At 43.1% G+C, this 21,685-nt stretch overlaps 2 long non-coding RNA genes across 2 annotated transcripts in view; both read left to right on the top strand.

The window, feature by feature from the left end:
* The window catches only part of LOC126215369 (uncharacterized), a 356,401-nt gene extending 345,753 nt beyond the window's left edge, over positions 1-10,648 (top strand). The window contains exon 3 of the long non-coding RNA XR_007542130.1: positions 10,557-10,648. This is a non-coding gene — a long non-coding RNA (uncharacterized LOC126215369). The remainder of the gene's footprint in view (positions 1-10,556) is intronic.
* A 2,820-nt stretch (positions 10,649-13,468) lies between these two features.
* On the top strand, positions 13,469-19,904 carry LOC126215298 (uncharacterized). The gene is made up of 2 exons (XR_007542118.1): positions 13,469-13,581; positions 19,477-19,904. It is a non-coding gene; the product is annotated as an uncharacterized LOC126215298 (long non-coding RNA).
* The last annotated feature ends 1,781 nt before the right edge of the window (positions 19,905-21,685 follow it).

The raw sequence follows: 21,685 nt of genomic DNA on the forward strand, positions 1-21,685 counted from the left end.
ATTATGATAAAGATAACAACAATAAAGCGAGAGAAAGGACAAATATAATAGAGGTCACATTACAAAAAACATACCACACATACAATCTATACAACCATATGTGAAAATTAATAATGCCATTTAAAGTACAAATGGAGATCTCTATTAAGAAATTAACTAAATTTATTAAAATGTAAATAAAATAACATAAAGTTGGAAGTAACCATGTAAGTATTAAGACATTAACTAAATTTATTAAAATGTAAATAAAATAACATAAAGTTAGAAGTAACCATGTAAGTTTGAAATATACCTGAGTGCGTTGGTCACCATCGTTTTGCTAAAAATGCCCTAGGGGGTGGGAGAGGGGAGGAAGGCAAAAGGGAATGTTGGATTAAGGGGCGGGTAGAGGGTGTGCGTAGAGGTGTGAACTTGGGAGAGGAGGTCGGGGTAACCGTTGGGGGAGGCGGAGGGAGGAGGAAAGGATGGGTAATGGGTAGTTCACAACAAATACCAAAAGATCGTAGTTACATCAACAACAATGCTCATAAAACATAACAGCATGAACCATGACAGTTTTATGTGTAGCAAATCATCAAATATATCAAAAGAACATCTACGTTTTCTAATCTTGTCAATCAAAACAATGTGCGAGTAATAGAGTTGACGTATGTGCCAACTGCCAACTACGACACGTGAGTCCATCGGTTACAAAGTTACATTTATTTTTGTTTTTATTTTTAATGGAAGAACCAAGAGGGATTGGGGGATGAGGAGAACGGGGGGAGGGAGAATGTTCAAAATATGCATAAGAAGTTTCAAAAGAAACATACGTTGGCGAGAGAAGGAAGCTCCACTACAATGGAGGAGGGGGGGGGGGTGGAGGGTTTGGAGGAGGAGAGGACCATGCTGTTGTACCTGTCTGTACTCACAATCCGATTTCTGTCAGTCCGCTCATGTTCGTTGCAAGTCAACCACGTAACTACGTAATCCTCTGGTTTTTAGCTGATTGGCTCTGAGCACTATGGGACTTAACAGCTGAGGTCATCAGTCCCCTGTTTTTAGCTGAATCAGGGTAGGAATTCTTTTGTGAAATTATGGACGTTCCTAGTCTCCATGCATAGTATGGTCCCACTTTCCAACATGTAGCTTAAATGTAATTATTTGAGCTACGTTCTGTTTACTATATGCTAGCCCTAAGTGTATCCATTCTTATTTACAGATTCTGATGTTAGATGTGTTGAAGGGAACTAACAGTGTACTGAGTACAGAATATGGATTTAGAGTAAATCAGGGATAGACGAAAATAATGAAAAGTTGCAGAAATGAGAACAGCTATAAACTTAACATCAGGACTGATGGTCACGAGGTAGATGAAGTTATGGAATTCTGGTGCCACAGAAGCAAAATAACCCACGACGGACGAAGCAAGGAGGATATGAGACCCATACAGGCAAAAAGGGCATTCCTGCACAAGAAAAGTCTCCAAATATCAAACATAGGCCATAACTTGAGAAAAAAATTTCTAAGGATCTATCTTTGGAGCACAGTACTGAGTATCACTGACACATGGACTATGGCAAAACCGGGACCGAAAAGAATAAAAGCACCTGATATGTGTTGCTACAGAAGGATGTTGAAAATTAGGTGGAGTGATAAAGTAAGGAATGAGGAGGTTCTCCAGAAAATCGGCTAAGGGGGGAAAGTATGCGGAATATTGACAACAAGAAGGGACAGGATGATAGGACATCTGTTAATACAGTAGGGAACAACTTCCCTGGTACTAAGGGAGGTGCAGATTGCAAACACTATAGAGGGAGACGGAGATTGGAATACACTCATCAAATAACAGAGGATGTAGGCTGCAAGTGCTTCTCTCAGATGAAGAGATTGGCACAGGAGAGGAATTCGTGGCGTGCCGCATCAAATCATTTAGAAGACTGATAGAGAGAGAGAGAGAGAGAGAGAGAGAGAGAGAGAGAGAGAGAGAGAGAGAGAGAGAGGGAATCATTGCGATATTGGTGTGAGGTTTGCCTCACCTAGAATCAGATATGGAGTGTCAGTGTACAGCAGTTAGATAACATAATAATCTGATCGAACAAGATAGTTCGAAACATTATGTATAGTACAAAGAAAACATATTTAAGGCGCAGACTGGTTTGAGACTGTGTATGAGAATGCAGCAAAGACAAAGCACTGTTTTGCGTGATTTTAGATTTTTTCAAGTGAAAGCGAAGACAATGATACGCTTTTTATTTTACATCTAATTTTGTTATGTATACGGAATAATTAATAAAAATTTGGAGAAATAACTTTCTTCTACCACAAAGTTCAGCAAATCCTTCATATGATTAACACAAATATCACAAAATATATGCATATAAAGTTCTTATTTTAGGAAAGAAACCTATATTCTGTAACAGTAGGTGGAATTTTGCCGTTTCATTATTGTAATTTATATCTAAAAGCAGTTCAAACTGTATATCAAAGCTGCTTAGACAAAATGTTCAGTAATAAGAAGTTATAATCATTTATGTTGTTTAAAAATATTTATATTACTGTAGACACAAATATACAACGTTATTATCTTCCTTTTCATTAATTTTTCAGTAATTAATTCCTTGTTTGATGTAAATAATTTGAAGAATATTTTAATAACGGTAATGTTTGCATAAACATAGTATAACATTACAGTTAATTATATTTCAGCACAATAAATGATTTAAGGAGAAAAACACGGTGGGTAGAGCAACTGCCTACGAGATGCAAACGTCCCCGGTTCGGGTCCAGGTGCACCACATGGCTTTAATCTGGCACAGGGTCTGGAATCAGCACAGACTCAGCTGCAGACTGAAAGATTCGTTGTGGAAGTTGCGTAATGACATTCATTCGTAACTATTGGAAACTATGGTCTGGATAATTTTTAATCTATACATGGAACCGGTGAAACTATCCATAGTGCACCCAGTTGTATTTGTTGTGAAACGCAGCCTCCTAGAACTTTTTAAATGACTTCATATTCGCCATCGAATGTACTATTTATTTACAATAGCCACTAGCGCAGTTTCGACATCAGGTCAGTTTCAAGTGCTTACAGATGCCAAAAACACAGCAATATTGAACATTAATAAAGAGACTGTGAGCCTCTATGGCTTGTGTTAGCACAGTGCAGTAAGCACGAATTTAGTTTCACGAACTTTTTATCCCATCCGTGACTTACACAACCCGTACAGGCTCACATCATTTTTATACTTTTTGCTAATCTTGACTACTGCAGTGTGTTCAGCATCTAAGGCAGAAACTAGAGTTGTGAATATTGTTATAAACAGTGCAGTCGGTGGTGAGTTAAGGTTATTTAAAAAATATCTGTAGCGTGTTCGCGCTCAGAGCTACAGTAGCGGCGGCGGTTATCGCCGAAACAACCTGGTTTCAAAATTATAAATAATGCAACAACCAGTCGCGGAAACATAATTTATTTATCTTGCTGCAGATCGATGATCTCGACTGATATCATTCATCATCGGTGCATTTTTCTAACCCATACATGCCATAAGTAGAAGTACTGTCCTTGGCAGATTTCTATCATGAAGTCATGATAAATAAATTATGTTTCCGCGACTGGTTGCTACATTATTTATAGTTTTATATTCCACGCTCGCTACACCGAAAGGTGACCTTATGGAGCCCAGCATTCGAAACCTGTTTTCAGTTGAACCGCTTCTCTTCGTCTCCACATTAACCTGACTGTTACAACAGCTCAGAACTACCGTTTACTGAAATAACCGATTTTATCTTTTTGTTACTATTACGTCGAGTAATAAACTTGCACTTGTACAGACACTGAAAAATTTTAGTGAAGATGGGGGAATAGGATGTGACGATCGATATGGGGTTGAGGAAGCGGCACAAACCGCTCCCACTGTGTCCAGTAGAGATGGCGAAGGTGAACGGGACGGGCGCTGTGACAGAGAGAAGTCACAAGCTGACGACTTAGCTGCATCGTCACTTTTGGATGATAGTTTTTTACCCTGAGCAAGCACAAAATTAAAGGTTCAGTTATTATACCTAGTATACAGCACGTCGATAAGATAAGAGGTACATCGATCAAATTTACCTTCTCTCCCAAGAAACACTGTGGATGTTTTTCTCCTTAGTTGACGACGCAAGTTTGTTTGCGACTTCAGCCGTTTTTAGTCTTTAAAACAAATCGCGCACTGTATTTCATTGTTACAACACTTTGCAAAATACACTGACGGAAAAAATCGCAACACCAAGAAGGCGTTGTGCAACATAAAGGAAATCTGGTAGGAGTATTTCTACCATCTAAAAGGTGATGTCTGTTCAAATTTAGTGCCAGTCGCTTAAGAGTGGCCAGACACCCTGTAGCGTGCATTCCACTGACCCCAAACCACGGTCATCTGCCACTTCAGTGGCGTCAAGCGAGAGCTCATTAGGGGGCAGGGTGGAAGTCTGTTGTGTTTTCTGATGAAATCTGGTTCTGCCTCGGTGCCACTGACGGCCGTGTGTTGGTTAGCCTGTCTGCGTGCTGGAAACGCTCGACCTACGCCAGAAGCTATCGTCCGGGTTGCGGTTTCACATGACAGCAGGACCACTGTCGCTATTATCCCACACCCTGACTGCAAATTTATACGTCATTGTGGTCATTCGACCTGCTGTGCTGCCATTCATGAACTGCGTTCCAAGGGGTGCTTTCCAACAGGATAACGCTGGCCCACGTACCGCTGTTGTAACCCAACATGCTCTACAAAGTGTCGATATGTTGCCTCGGTCAGCTCGATCACCAGACCTGTCTTCAATCGAGCACATGTGGGACATCATAGGATGACAGCTCCAACATCACCAAGAGAAAGGATTAACTGTCCCTGTATTGACGGAGCAAGTGCAACAGACATGTAACACCACTTTACAAACCGACATCCGGCACCTGTGCACTTTTTCATGTTTGCATGCAACATTCTGGCGGTTACGCCGTTTACTAATGTGCCAGCATTTCACATTTGCAACGGCTTGTCTCGCACTTACATTAGCCTGTGATATACCTAAATATATCACCTAGACAAGTCCGCCTGCTTAGCTGAGTGGTAACGTGCTTGCTTACCATGCGAGGGACCCGCGTTCGATTCTCCGCTGGGTTGCAGATTTCCTCTGCTCGTGGACTGGGTGTTGTGTTGTCCTCATCATCATTTCATTCTCGTCACCGGCGCACAAGACTCGGCAGCCGAGCTTCCCCGTATGGGGCCTCCCGACCAACAATGCCACACGCTCACTTCATTTTCATCACTTACACAAATTACTCCCGAAATTCCATTATTCTACTTTAATTATTTTCGTTGTTGCGATTTCCTTTTCCGTCATTGTACTTCCAATCTCGGATGGTACCAATGTGCAATACAACCGACAACTCAGGACGACAGCGAGAAACTACTGTTCATACCAGGTGGGGCAAGTCCTGCACGTACACGCGTACCGTGGAGTACACTACGCCACGCGGAAACAGGTGCATTGCCTCTGAAACGCTGTACCGATTCTCGTCCCGTATATCTGTTGCTACCTTCTGATTGAAGAAGTTGTTATGAAAACAGTACTCGTCGATATTCGAAGTTTCCGTAATAACTCAATATTTCAGAGCAATAATCATGGTGGTCTGGTGTGCACGCCACTTCTGTCAGTTACCAGCTGGAAGCGAATATGGACACTCGACATAGGCACAATGCGATCAAAAGTATGCACACAGTTGACTGGAAATGACTTAAAAGTTCGTGGCGCCCTCCATTGGTAATGCTGGAATTCAATACAGTGTTGGCCCACCCTTAGCCTTGGTGACAGCTACCACTCTCGCAGGCGTACGTTCTACCAGGTGCTGGAGGGTTTCTTGGAGAAAGGAAGCCCATTCTTCACGGAGTGCTGCATCGAGGAGAGGTATCGATGTCGCTCGGTGAAGCCTGGCACGAAGTCGGTGTTCCAAAACATCCCAAAGGTGTTCTATACGATTCAGGTCAGAACTCTGTGCAGGCCAGTCCATTACAGGGATGTTATTGTTGCGTAACTACTCCGCCACAAGCCGTGCATTATGAACGGGTGCTCGATCGTATCGAAAGATGCAGTCGCCACCCCGAATTGTCTTCAACGGTGGGAAACAAGAAGGTGCTCAAAACATGAATGTAGGCCTGTGCTGTGATAGTGCCACGCAAAACGATAACAGGTGCAAGCCCCCTCCATGAAAAACACGACCATACCGTAATACCACCGCCTCTGGAGTTTACTGTCGACACTACACACGTTGGCAGATGACGATCACCGGGCATTCGCCCTATCCACACCCTGCCATCGGACCTCCACATTGTGTGCCGTGATTCGTCACTCCACACAACCTTTTTCCACTGTTCAATCGTCCAATGTTTACGCTCCTTACACCAAGTGAGGCGTCGTTTGGGATTTACCGGCGTGATGTGTGCCTCATGAGCAGCCGCTCGACCATGAAATCCAAGTTTTCTCACCTCCTGCCTAACTGTCATCGTACTTGCAGTGGGTCCTGATGCATTTTCGAAACCTGTGTGATGGTCAGGATAGACGTCTGCCTATTACACATTACGACCCTCTTCAACTGTCTGCGATCTCTGTCAGTGAACAGACGAGATCGGCCTGTACGCTTTTGTGCTGTACGTGTCCCTTCACGTTTCCACTTGACTATCGCATCGGAAACAGTGGACCTAGGGATGTTGAGGAGTGTACAAATCTCGCGTACAGACGTATGACACAAGCGACACTCCATCACCTGACCACGTTCGAAGTCCGTGGGTTCCGCGGAGCGCCCCATTCTGCTCTCTCCCGATGTCTAATGACTACTGAGGTCGCTGGTATCAAGTACCTGGCAGTACGTGTCAGCACAATGCATTTAATATGAAAAGCGTATGTTTTTGGGGGTGTCTGGATACTTTCGATGGCATAGTGTAGATATTTTTATTTTTGTACATATTACCTTTGCGTTTGACATGACGAAGTGTAATTATCTTCGTAATAGTGGTAAGTACGCGATTTGTACCACTAATTGATAATATGTTGTAAAAAATTCAGAAGCACAAGATCCGATGATTATTGCATAGCTCTGTCTATACAACGTTCCTTTTTTGCGATCTTGGCTTATGAACTTTCCCCAGATTAAACATTACAGTTTCTTTTACTCTGAGGTGACCACAGTCAAGGGATGGCAATACGCACATATATACAGATGGCGGCAGTATGGCGCACACACGACATGAAGAGCTGGTGCTGTGGCGGTGCTGTCATTCGTACTCTGGCGATTCATGTGACGAAGTTTCCGACGTGATTATGGCCGCACGAGGGGAATTAACAAAGTTTGCCCGCGGAACGACAGTTGGAGCTAGAAGCACGGTACATTCAGTTTCGTAAAGCGTTAGGGAATTCAGTATTCGGACATCCAACGTGTCAAGAGTTTGCCGAGAATAACAAATTTCAGGAATTGCCGCTCACCACGGACTATGCAGTGCCCGAGAGCCTTCGCTTAACGATCGAGAGCAGCGGCGTCTGTGTACAGTTGTCGGTACTGACAGGCAACCAGCACTGCGTGAAACAACCGCAGACATCAATGTGGGACATACGAGAAACGTATTCGTTAGGACAGAGCAGTAGAATTTGACGTTAAAAGGCTGTGGCAGCAGACGACCGACGCGACTGTCTTTGCTAACTGCACCACATAGCCTCCAGCGCCCCTCCCGCTCTTATGATCATATCGGTAGGACCCTATGTAACCTTCGTGACACAGCACTGTACTCGTTAAAGCCTGTGCTATGGTAAGTGATCGGGATTCACCTTATGAAAAAGGATTTTCGCAGATATCGACCGCGTGTACCTTAATGGTGGCAGATCAGACTAGCATCCATTCTGTAATAACAATGATCCGTCAGGTACGTTCGAAATGCAATTACACGTCTGGATGGATCAAAAGCAACCCACAAAATGCTACCAATGTGATAATAATACGGTCGCCAGCCTAATAAGTCATTAATTGGCTTTCGTCCCTGTACAAGTTGGTATATATTCATGCGAAACAACAAGTTGTAACACTGCATAATAAAGTAGAATTTTAGAACGAGAAGCCGGCCGCGGTGGCCGTGCGGTTCTAGGCGCTGCAGTCCGGAACCGCGGGACTGCTACGGTCGCAGGTTCGAATCCTGCCTCGGGCATGGATGTGTGTGATATCCTTAGGTTAGTTGGGTTTAAGTAGTTCTAAGTTCCAGGGGACTGATGACCTAAGATGTTAAGTCCCATAGTGCTCAGAGCCATTTGAACCATTTTTTTAGAACCAGAAAATCTATTGAACTGATAGTTTCACATTTTGTACTGATATGGAAAATCATGAATACATAACACTACACTATAATGTTTACTACAAAACTTTAAACTGTCTATTAATCTGATTAAAATCGGGCATAGCTTACCCTAGAAATTGTATTTTCGTGCCACACACAAAATGTCAATTTTGATAAAAATAAAACACTGATAAATTTTGACTTTTATATTGACTTAAACTTTTGCTAGTCAAACCAATTTAGAACACTTCAGAATTCAAATGAATGAGGGGGGGGGGGGGGTGGTGGGCGCTGAAACTGTTATGGTCACTGTATTTAAAAAAATTGATTACTGAATTTATTATTCATCCAAGATTTCCAGTATATAAGTTACCACTCTTTTCATCTTATTTACTGCTCATTTAAATGCCTTTAAATCTGTCTCGAAATAATAAACTTCATCACTATGTCAATACTAAAGTTATCTTTCGGCTTCGTTAGACCTTCGCTATTCATTTACTGGTTCATTAACAAAACATTTCTTTAAACACCATTGTAATATAGCTAGTTCTGCAAATAATTATTATTAACACAATTTTTAATTTTCATTTCGGGACACTCGGATTGCACAACGTTTGGAAAGGACCCTGTCTAGGTTAGTCGTGAGGATAATTAAATGATGCAAAAGTTCTGGTAAAATTTAGGTTATTATTGCACCAAACAAACACATTTCACTCTCTGATTCACACGAATACAGTACTAAAAGTTTCAACCTGCTGGTATCGATGCGGCGGTTGGCGGGCAGCGAGATGGCGAAGCACAGAGCACACATACAACCACAGCTATGGCTCTTGACGTATCGGCACTTTAATTTTTCTTAGCGTCGCAATACTTTTCCATTTAGTGCCTATGGAACTTTGCCATGTGGTGTGGGCGTTGGAACGGCATACCCGAGGCTCAGTGAAGCTATGTCTTGCAGGAGAACCTCCACGCTCCAGAAGGTGTCGCTCAAACCAGTGCCAAACTAGAACTACTACTGTGGCCGTTGTGCCGTGTAGTGCCCGCGCGCATTTTCCCGCGCTCGCCTGCCATCCACCTTTTACCGCTCCCTGACCGGGTATTCACCCGAGGTTTTGCATTCTACATATCCTAACACATTGCCTACGTATGGACCAGACGCACAGTTACAATTTTAAACATCTTACAACAGTTTCAACATTTGTTACATTTCAATTCTATTACAATATTACTTGACATTTGACATAAACATTAATATTGACATTGAAACTTATTTACAGTTTTCTTAACATAATGGCATGAAACAAAAAGAAATGAAATCAGAACATCAATTACACAAGTTTATCGTAAAATCAGATGAAAAGAATTACTTATATGTACAATAGTACAGAGTCGTTGTTGTTAGACCTAAACGACTGGAAAATCGTTGCCTGGTCAGGTAAGTTACGATTACATTTGGTAAGAGCTGATGGTAGGATGCGAGTGTTGCGTAGACCCCACGAACCCATGGACCCAAGTCGTCAACAAGGCACTGTGCAAGCTGGTGGTGCCTCCATAATGGTGTGGTCCCTCCCGTACAACTGAACCGATCATTCACTGCAAATAGTTACGTTCGGCTACTTGGACACCATTTTCAACCATTCATGGACTTCATGTTTCCGAACCACGTGGGAATTGTTAAGCGCCGCGTCACCGGGCAACAGTTGTTCGAGTTTGGTTCACAGAATATTGTCGACAGTTCTAGCGAATGATTTTGCAATCAAGATGGCTCCACATGATCCTATTGAACATGTATGGGACATAACGGAGAGGTCATTTCGTGCACAAAACCTGGACTGGCAACACTTTCGGAGTTGTGGACGCCTGTAGAGGCAGCACGGCTCGGTATTTCTGCAGGGAACTTCCAACGACTTGTCGAGTCAATGCAGTTGCAAAGGGAGGTCCGACAAATTATTAGAAGGTGTCCCGTGTATTTTGTCACCTCAGTGTAAAACACAAAAATTTGAGCACTTTTGCTATGACAAATTGATATACTACTTTTTTACGCGATTATTGCAGAAAAATGAAAAAAAATATCTGTTACAACCCAGACGTAATAAACACCGAAAAATACCAGTTATTCATCACTGAAATACCGGTATAGGTTTTAAGCAGTCGCTTTTTCCCATTCCTGGAGCGCAGGAGAGAGATAGTTGGAGCACTTGCTACAGTGGTGCCAACCTGTTGCAGCGCACGGCAAGCGCAGCGGCGGCGGCGGCGGCGGGGCTTCCCCGCGGCTGGGCCTGGTGCCCGACGACGCGCGCTGGACCGTCTCGCGGTTGGTGGCGGCGCCGGCGGCGGCGGCGCTGTGGCAGGTGGCCGCCGGTGACGCCGACGTCGACGACGTGGGGGGCGGCGTCGGCGCCAGGGGCGGGCGCCGGGGGCAGGCGGCTCCCGGCCAGCCGCTGCTCGACGAGGGGTGAGTCGCCAGTTCCGTCTCCCTGTGTCTGTGTGTTTGTTAGAGGTGGCAGCCCTGTACAGGGGTACGGCAAACAGAGCGAGGTTTCCCGAGAGGTAAGCAGTGAGAAATCGAGACAGGGAAGGATAGTAGCCTATCCCCGATGTTACTGAGTCTCTACATGACGTAAGCTGTGAAGGGAACCAAGAAAGATTTTGAAACGAAACTAAAATTCAGGTAGAAGAAATAAGAAGGCTTGCCAGGCACAGTCTACGAGGTACGTTCAATAAGGAATGCAAGACACTTTTTCCTCGGCTAATTTCTCTTCAGAAAATGCGGAATTTGTTGTGAGGCGTCTCGAAATATTCCGTCTCCAGACCCGAAAGTTTCGTGAAACTCCGACTGGTAGCGGCCCTTGCAGATATTCATAAGCGCTTGTAGAATGTCTGCGGAGACCTGGCAGTGAACAAAAGCACGGTGAGTCGTTGGGCGAGGCGTCTTGTCACCCTCGCAACTAGGTGACGCAAACCTCCCGCGTGTTGCGTAGCTCTGACTCCTGCAGTGTTGGGACTGCGGACACTCTCATCGACGTCCCACAATCGAACACATACCTGATCAGCTGGATGCCTCTGTCGGCAGTGCCGACACAGTCGTTCATCAGTTGTGATACCCAAAGGTATGCGACCGCTGGGTCCCCCGCCTAGGTGAAGACTACAAAGAGCAGCGAAGGGCCGTATGTGCGGAATTGCTTGCGCGTTGCGAAGTTCATCGTCACCGTCTTTTCTCGAACGTCGTTACAGGCGATGCAACATTGGTTCGTAACTTCGGACCGGAACAAAAAGGTCAAAGAACGCATCTCCACCTGGTAAGGTCATGGTGACGGTCTGGTGGGACACTCGTGGGCGTTAATGTGCTCGATGTCCTCCTCATGGCGCAACAATCAACGCTGAAGTGTGACGTGGCGCCATTCCATGGGTTTCGGTTTTTTCAGGTTTGAAGTGGTGAAACCATGTTTCAATGCCTGTGACGAGTGAGTCCGACAAAAAGTTGTCACTATGCGCCTCGTAGTGCGCAAGCAAATCCGAAGAGGTAGTCCTTTGTTGCTCTTTATGGTGTGCTGTTAGGCGGCAAGGAAGCCAGGAACACACACCTTTGATTATACCACATGATGGGCGGCTACCAATAGACGTCAAGTTGTAACCGAAGTTTCTGAAAGCAATACGTCGATCACTTCGAATGAGAGTGTCAGCACGTTCCAATACTGCAGGAGCCACACCTGTGTGCGGCCGGCCAGCAGGCGGGAGATCGGACAGGTTTGCGCGACCTTGCTGCGATAGTGAGCCAGGCCTCGCCCGACGACTCACCGTGCTTTTGTTCACTGACAGGTCTCCGTAGACATTCTACAAGCGTCTACGAATATCTGCGATGCTCTGGTTTTCCGCCAAAAGAAACTCAGTGACAGCTTCCTGCTTGGAACGCACCTCTGTTGCAGACTCCATTTTGAATATTACATGTAGGTTGGTTGGTTGGTTGGTTGTTTGGGGAAGGAGACCAGACAGCGTGGTCATCGGTCTCATCGGATTAGGGAAGGATGGGGAAGGAAGTCGGCCGTACCCTTTCAGAGGAACCATCCCGGCATTTGCCTGGAGTGATTTAGGGAAATCACGGAAAACCTAAATCAGGATGGCCGGACGCGGGATTGAACCGTCGTCCTCCCGAATGCGAGTCCAGTGTCGAACCACTGCGCCACCTCGCTCGGTTTACATGTAGGGAAGCCACCTATCGGAACTTCATGAAACTATAGGCGCTGAAGCGACAATATTTCACGATGTTTCACAACAAATTCCGAATCTTTTCAATCGGGTTTCGCCGAGAAAAAATATGTTGCATTACGTATTGAACAGCCCCCGAATTCCTTGTTTTATATTAGTTACGAGACAGTTTCGTAAGTACGGTCGTGTAACATGTTCTTCGCTAATCTCCAGTTGTTATTGTCCAAGCCTCACTGCCATAGGCCTATTCTCATTTATTGTATAGCTAGCATTGAAATTGTTTTCTAGAACTTTATTAGTACTTCTTTCCTCACATTTTTATTGACTGTTCTGTATTAATCTTATTAATATGATTGAATCTTTCAATATTTTTCGGTATGTGATATTCGATTGTGAAAGAGATGGTATTTTCCAAGAAGTTGATTTCATTTACACTCTTTTTATTTTGTGGTCGTTTGTTACAATTCTAACATCTTCATCTTTAAAATCCATGCCATTTTATATCGAGATCGATAAGTTACAGGTCTTAGTAGTAGTATTTAATTTTTAAATGTCTTTGGGCTCAGCTATAACAGATTGGACATTAGCAAACGCAGATGTCATTACATAGTTTCGTCGGTTCAGGTTATGGCTCTGAAACTCTCTTCCTTTCAGTCGTTGCCTCGACGTATCAACAGTATAGATATTAATAAATATCAGAAACGAGCTGCATCCTTGTTATAAGCCTAGATTTGTCGTTAATCTAACATTCTCCCTTTCGGCAGTGGCAACGGCAACTTCGGAGTCTTGTTACATTTGTTGATTTTCTCTGTAGTACGTGGTGCGGCGTGCCTCTCTATCTAGTACTTCCGAAAACGATACGAGCTCTTTCTAATATTTAAGTAATGTGCACAGAAGACGATACGCTGCTGACAAGGTGTTCCCGTGTTCCAGGCCGGAGGCGGTGGAGGCGGAAGGCGTCCCGGAGGCGGGCGGGCGGCGACAGGCGGGGGCGGTGCTGCTCATGTCTGGACAGCCCCCGGCCATCGACCTGCTGCAGCTGCTGGTCAGTACAGCGTTGTTTCTGGAGGCGTGCGGAGAACAGAACAGATACAACAGTGTCACAGAGCATCCCACCAAGTTCTTAACTTAACGTTACAGGTGCTCAGTAAGGATACAGTTTGCGTTCCTCATCTTGATTGTACATCCGTATACACAGTACTATAAAAGTGGCTGTATGTATGTCTCCTCGTAAACCACTGACCCGACTTCACCTACACTCGATACACACATCACTTTCTCTCTGGAAAGAACCGCTGTGGCGGTAAGCAGGACGTGCGGATAAAAAAGTAGTGTAGCCCACAGCGCGACAATACCCACACTTTAGTCATCCAGTATTTGAGAATCAGCGAATTTAGTGCCATGAAAAAACCTTTACTCATAATCTCAAATCTTCACCAAACATTTTCTCGCTCAAAACCCCTACAAAATGACGAAAGGAAAAAAAATTGCCGCTTATACCTTTTCGGTGTTCATGACGTAAAATTGACTCGTGGTGTTTTAATTTACTACTTATTTACTACTAACTGTATTCGTGACACATTCTGCAAACGGGATTCAGATATACAACTGAATGTCATTTTATGACACTTATCTCAAGAGAGTTCAGGAGAAAGGACGTCAGAAACATTGAGCTGTGTGAAAATCAAACAGCAGGATGGAATGCGCCAGACATACAGGTGAAATATTTGTACAAATGAAAAGGAAATATGTTAAATTATGTGTGAAACATGTTTGAGACGTGTAATAGAAGCAAAGTCGCGGGTAAAAAGCTCATCCTATACGCCTGGAACGATATCAGCCTAATTTGGTACTCACGTTAGCTAAAATCTGGAAAGAAATACTGCAGGGCTAAGAGCCACCAGCCTCATATTGGGGTGAGCATGATAATGTAGAGTGTGGAAGGAGGACGAAGAGATGGACAAACAGTGAGGGGGAATGAGAAGATAGGCACAGGTAGGAGGAGATGGACAGAAATAGGCCAGGGGAAGTGCAAAGGGAGAGAGAGGAGGAGATGGATGCAGAAAAAAAGGGGAGGAGATGAGAAGGGAAGAACGAGTGGAGAGGGAGAGGGGGAAGGCGGAGGTGGGCAGAGACAGAACAAGATTGACAAAGATAGGGGCAGGAGGAGAAGGACAGGTGGGAAGTAGTAGATTGACAGAGGGAGAGGAGGAGATAGACACAGAAGGAAAGGGGATGAGATGAACAGGGAGGGAGAGAGAGAAGGTGGACAAAGAGAAGGGGGCAAAAGGAGATGGACAAAAAGAGGGTGAAGGTGATGGACAGGGACAGAGGAGATGGATAGAGGGAGAGGTGGATAAAGAGCGAGGGGATGGGTACAGAGAGGGGGCTGCAGACCATGTCTACAGATAAAATGTAAGAGTACATAAGAAGGACAACATAACTGACGACCATAACATACCAATAGGAATATTCTGATACGAGCATCAACGTAAAGTGCTTTGTTCGTGCTGATTCATAAACGAGTGCTATCGGTGGTCAAAGGTCGTTCTTACCTACCCACACACGAGTTACTCTGCTTCCACAGCAGCAGAATTCCCTCACTTTGTATACTTCGTTGTCTCAAATTCTGATGTAAAGTTTGTCACCAATATCATTTCTGCTGCTGCTCATTACTTCCGGCTTTCTTTTGTCTGTGCTCAGTAAACAGATCATTCCATTCAAAAGGGCCTATAATTCTTTCTCAGTTTTCTCTAATAATAATATTGTCATAAGCGAATCTTATCATTGGCATTTTCTCACGCTGAATTTTAACCTCAGTCATGAACCTTTCTTTTATTTCTGTCATTTTTATCTTTGACAGAGCAGGTTCAACGGTAGAGAGGAAAGCTGCCTCTCTGCCTCACTAACTTTTCAGTTTGAGCAATACTCTCCCGTTCTTCCATTCTCAAAATCCCGCTTGTTCGGCTAGCGAATTGGTCCAGGCCTGACGCTTACAGAAGCAGTTAGTCGGCTTGGACTTATTGACAAGTTTGTTGTATGTCCTCCTGAGGCATGTCATGCCAAATTATGTCCAGTTTGCGCGTTAGATTGTCAAACTCCTAAGCAGGATGGAGGGTGGTGCACATAATGGTCCTAACGTTCTCAGTTGGGAGAAATCAGCCAAGGTAGGGTTTGGCGAGCACCAAGACAAGCAGTAGAAACGCTCGCTGTGTGCAGGCGGGTGTTATCTTCCTGAAATGCATGCCCTGGGTGGTTTGCCGTGAAAGGCAACGCAACGGGGCGTACAATATCGCTGACTCACAGTTGTGGTGTAAGGGTGCCGCAGGTGGCAACCAAAGGGGTACTATTATAAATGGCAAGCCGGCCTGGGCTTACATTTCCCCAAAATATTGCCCTTCTGCACACGACGAGCGTTTCCACTCCTTGTCTTCGCGCTTCCCAAGCCTTATCTTGGCTAGCAACGTCGCCGTATCTCTTCACAATCGTGAACGTTTGGAACATTATCTCGTATTTTGACGATAGAACGTTCCAATTGGACAGCATTTGGCACGATATCCCTCGGCAGAACATCCAATAAACGTCAGTCAATTCCAAGCTGAATAACTGCTTGCATAAGGTCAGAGGAGGACCAACGCGTAGTTGACTGCCTCAATTTGTGAAGTTAATTTCTCTTAAATAAATCATCCAATTTTTCTGAAATTGTAATCCTTTGATTTTCTGTACATGCGCATTACATCTACCGGTTTCCGTTCCATTCCGATAAATACTTCGTCGAGAGTGGTCTTTCTTTTTTTCCTTAGAGTGCATTTGACGTTAAATATGTAACAGAGAAAAAGCTTGAAAAGCTTTCAAATTATGTGTAAAGGTTGTTGCAAGTCACTAAGTACTCTCATTCTCAAATACCTCATGAATACAGTGTAGATAATTCACGCGGAATGAGTTACACTGTCTCAAAACATATACATACATTTTCTGGCTGTAATAATTAACATACATACATATACATACATACATTAATACTTGTTCCATAGACCATCAATACGACATTTCATAATGATCTGGAACGTGTCACTTTAACATAAATTTTCTTTACTCAAACCATTTCTTTTTTTTTTTTTTTTTTTTTTTTTTTTTTTTTTTACAGTTACTACTTCATATCAATAATTCATCATTGAGTAGAAGGAGTTGGCATTCAGAAATTCTTTTAATTTTCTTTTAAATGTTGGTTGGCTATCTGTCAGATTTTTAATGCTATTTGGCAAATGACCAAAGATTTTTGTGGCAGCATAATTCACCTCTTTCTGGGCCAAAGTGAGATTTAATCCAGAATAGTGAAGATCATCCTTTCTTCTCGTGATGCAGCTATGCACTTCGCTGTTATTTTCGAATTGGGATGGGTTATTAACAACAAATTTCATAAGTGAATATGTGTATTGCGAAGGTACTGTGAATATTGCGAGGTCCTTAAATAAATGTCTGCAATGTGATTTTGGGTGGGCTCCAGCTATTATTCTGATTACACGCTTTTGTGCAATGAATACTTTCTCTCTTAATGACGAATTGTTCCAAAATATAATGCCATATGAAACCAGTGAATGAAAATAGGCATAGTAGGCTAATTTACTGATATGTTTATCACCAAAATTTGCAATAACCCTAATAGCATAAGTAGCTGAACCTAACTGTTTCAGCAGATCATTGATGTGTTGCTTGCAGCTCAATTTGTCATCAATGCACACACCCAGAAATTTTTAATATTCTGCCTTAGCAAGAGATTTCTGTTCATAGTCTATATTTATCAATGCTATTATGCTATTTACTGTACAGAATTGTATAAACTGTGTTTTCTCAAAATTTAGGGAGAGTCCATTTGTAGAGAACCACTTAATAATTTTCTGTAAGACATTATTTACAATTGACTCAGCTGATTCTTGCTTGTTGATTACTATACTTGTATCATCAGCAAAAAGAACTAGCTTTGCATCTTCATGAATATAGAGTAGCAAGTCATTAACATATATTTAGAGCAATAAGGGACCCAAGACTGAACCCTGTGGGACACCATTCTTGATACCTCCACAGTTAGAAGAATCTGTTGATTTTTGTAGACTATCTGTATTATTAATTTCAACCTACTGCATTCTTCCAGTTAAATATGAATTAAATGATGTGTGCACTGTGCCACTCATACCACAATACTTAAGCCTATCTAGAAGAAATTCGTGATTCACACAATCGAAAGCCATGGGAGGTCTCAAAATATCCCAATGAGTGATGTTTAGTTATTCAATGCATTTAATATTTGATCATTATATTATTATTTTAATTTTTTATATTCGGCCAATAATAACATCAAATATTGAAAATTAAGTTTTTGTTAGCCCTGAAAGCCATTAGACAGGCAATCTGCAAATGGGGCTCTGCACCACAAACCAAGAAATACGGACTGGGTTAGCCATTTAGTAATGTAGATGTTCTGTAACATCTTCTGCGAATGTTTCAAAAACCACAAAATCTGATAACCAACATATGCTTCTAAAAACAGATTTTAAGCCCATTTCTTTTATCATCATCTTCTTCATCTTCATCATCTTCACTTCAATCATTAGGTCCTTTTTTTCTATTTCCTGTTATGGTACCCATCCTCAGTCTTCCTTGACTACTTCTCCCAACTGGCTTAAATCTTTTGATCTGGAGAGGTAATTTTTCTGCACTCATTCTTTCGAGGTGTTAATCTGGTTTCTCCTATTTTCTTGTATTATACTGAGAATGTTAAAGATATTCAGTTCTTACCTAATTTTCGAATTTCGAAATCTCTTGGCTCTTGTACATCCCTTTACTACTCTGGAAAACTTCATCTGCGTTGCTTCTAGGCGACTTTCTTGGCGTTTACTTGTAACCCACGACAAAATTTCTATCTTCTTTCTTTCTTCCTTTTTAATTTTTTAGACATCTGTTTCTTGTTCCACATATATTCCAAAACTTTGCCAGTTTCTTCTCTACGTCGTCGTCATACTCATGTGTGATGTCACAACCTAAATAGTTAAAAGTCTGACTTTTTCTATAGTTCTATTGTAGACCACATAATTCTATCCACAATTTCCCTTTGAAAGCGAATGATTTTGTCTTTTTTTCTGAAATCGTCAAATGGTACTCTTCACAAAACATACTGAATAAATGTAGTCCCCTTTGTAGATCATCTTCATTATTCTCCAGCAGTGTGGCGTCATCTGCGTATGACATTACCGTTAATCTGAAATCCTCCGTTAAAAATTTCCTTCCATTTCTCAATTGCGTTGTCCAAATAAATGCTAAAAAGTGTGGGTGATATGCTGCACTCTTATCTTAGTCTTTTACTTGCGGCTATAATCTGTGTTAGAGTGCCATTTGTATCTAAAATTACACTCGTGTGTTTGTACAGACTTCTTAAAACGTTTATTAGGCTTTCTGGATATCCTCTTTCACTCGTAACTCTCCACAGTTTGTTTCTATCAATATTATAGATTGCCTTAGCGATGTCAATGAACGCTAAATAAGTTTCACCATTATAATTTCTCCGCTTTTCGATTATTTGTTTTATTATAAATACTCTATCTGTTGTCGATCTACCACTCTGAAATCCCATTTGTTCTTCGCCTAATAAACTCTAAGCTATCACCTTTTAACACTTGCTTGCTATTCTTGCCGCTCCCGTCGGAGGTTCGAGTCCTCCCTCGGGCATGGGTGTGTGTGTTGTTTTTCTCTTTGATTTGTTACAGTTATTGTTCATTTCTTTTTTATATGTATGAAAACGTTTATTTAATATTTAAAGCCCTTGTGTGAAGAATTGTTTGACCTGATGCCAACCCGTCCCTCGTGAGGAATTAAACTAACAGTAAATAAAAAAGGAAAAACTGTCCAAAATTTTATCCTACTTCGCACTATATTTTGTTCACAGAGCCAGGGAGCAATGGCGCGCGCAGCGGCCGAGTGACGAACTACGTCTGCTGAGGGGAAGTCCCGCGCCAGCGGAGCCAGTGCTGCGATAATATGAAAAGCCGAAAGGGGAAAAACAAAACGACGGCTTTCAACGTCTCTGCGGCCTCCCAGCGTTCCCCCCAGACCTTCCCAAAAAACGTCCCAAAAAGTAGGATAAATAGAAAAAAAAGTAATAAAAACGAACGACCCTCCCGACACCTCATTACCACGAAGCCACTCTGCAAACCCCTGCAACACAACCCGACCCTGCGTGAATGTATTCTGCAGCATCGGCGCTATCTAGAGATCTCTTAACCGTGTTTACTTGTACCTGCGTTACCTTTCTAGTTGTCGCGCTGATGTATCCTTTCGCGCTCGTGTGTAAGCAAATAAAATTTGTCTTCTTTTTTCCTGGGCTTATTTCTTTTCTACTGTCCCTTCTCCTTCCTCGGTCCAGGGCGGCCGCCACACATTTCGCATTTGTCGACGCCTGTGCCTCCACTGGGATCAAATGTGTGCTCTTCGCAGGTAACACATTGTCGACGGAAACCGCGACGCTAGGGGGAGAGTGTGAGTACCCTATCCTCCCACGCACGCGCGGGCTGTATAGAGAGCGACGAGAGGAAACCAGTTGTAGCATCTTATCGACGGGCAGAGTACATAAGTCGGCGGCGCTGTGTAAATAAGCAAACAGCTGCGCGGAGGAGGTGTCGGCAGAATAAACTGGAGGTCCTGCCGCCAGCGAAGCAGTGGCGCGGGGCGTGGAATTCGGCCGGATGCTTGCTTGGATCCCGCGTAGAGCCACGTCTCCAGTTCTTTTCAAATCCTCTGCAGAGTACAGCTACTGGTACAAAAACGAGACGCCACCAATGAGAGTCGAAGTCATTGAAGTGAAGACACAGTGGAGTAGGACGTGGTTTTGTTGTCTACTCCCTAAGTTATTCCACCTTGTTATTGAGCAAGCGGTAAAGGAAACCGAGGAGAAATTAGAAAGCGAATTAAAGCAGAAAATACTAACACTTTCAAGTTTCACTGTGACAGTGTAGTTCTGTCGGAGATGGCAGAGGACTTGGAAGAGCATTTGAATGGAATGGAAAGCGTCTTGAAGAACATCAACAAAAATTCAACATGGGTACTTAAATGTAGTCACATTAAATCAGGACATGTGAGGATGCTAGATTAGGAAATGAGGCATTAAACGTAGTACTTGAGTTTAGATACTTGGATAGCAAAATAACTAATTATGACAATAGAGGGTGGTCATAAATTAGTTGTACAAAAGTAGCCTTGTCAAAACTAATTACAGAAAATTTACAGAAACGTTTGATACACCATTCAGTGGAGTATCTTCGTTTTATTCATTAATTATCAATGGTGTTACCTTCTGTAACGCGGCACATTCCCCATCTGTAATCAATTTCCTGGCAAATTTCCTATGAAGCAAGTCTCGGTGTATGGTGGCAACTCCACCTGTTCTGTTGTCGCAGCTCATCGACGTTTCCTAGAGGAGGAGGAACAAACACTCTGTCATACACGGAAGTCCACGCGGGCTTAATCAGGTGATTATGGTGGGCAGGATATTGTTCCACCACGTCCAATACAAGTCGGCACATTCCTGCGTAGGTACGCGGACAACTCCATAAACGATGAGCGGTACCGCGCCACAAATAACAGTTCCTTCGAAGTGGTGGCTTCTCTTGGCGATGTTTAGTCCTGATTTGTGCGTCAACTGTAGCAGCGAATTTTAACTCGTGAAACAACAAACAACCCTGCACACGCTCTGCACTATTGTACGGCTCCGTGGTGACTGTTGGAGTAACTCATTCGCGCATGCCACCTGGCGGGAACGTTGGGCACTGACAGTTTTAGGCGGCAATAAAACCTGAATGTATACCGCGTTCAGTACTGTAGCAAACATTTCTGTAAGTTATTTACCATTTTCACAATTAAAGATTCCTTTGGTATAACTTCTGTTATTTAGGGAGCACAATCACTGACAACAATAAATGTATCACAGATATAAAGAGAAGAATAGCCTTGGAAAAGCTAGCTTTCCAAAATAAAAGGAATTTACTAACAGACAATCGTATAAGCCTAGAAAGTAGGAAAAATTTTGCCAAAACTTTTGTCTGGAGTGTCTTAACACACGGATGTGAAGCGTGGACTCTGGGAAAGCCAAAGAAAAAGAG

This window comes from Schistocerca nitens, chromosome 12 (assembly GCF_023898315.1).
Source record: "Schistocerca nitens isolate TAMUIC-IGC-003100 chromosome 12, iqSchNite1.1, whole genome shotgun sequence".
Lineage (NCBI taxonomy): Eukaryota > Metazoa > Arthropoda > Insecta > Orthoptera > Acrididae > Schistocerca > Schistocerca nitens.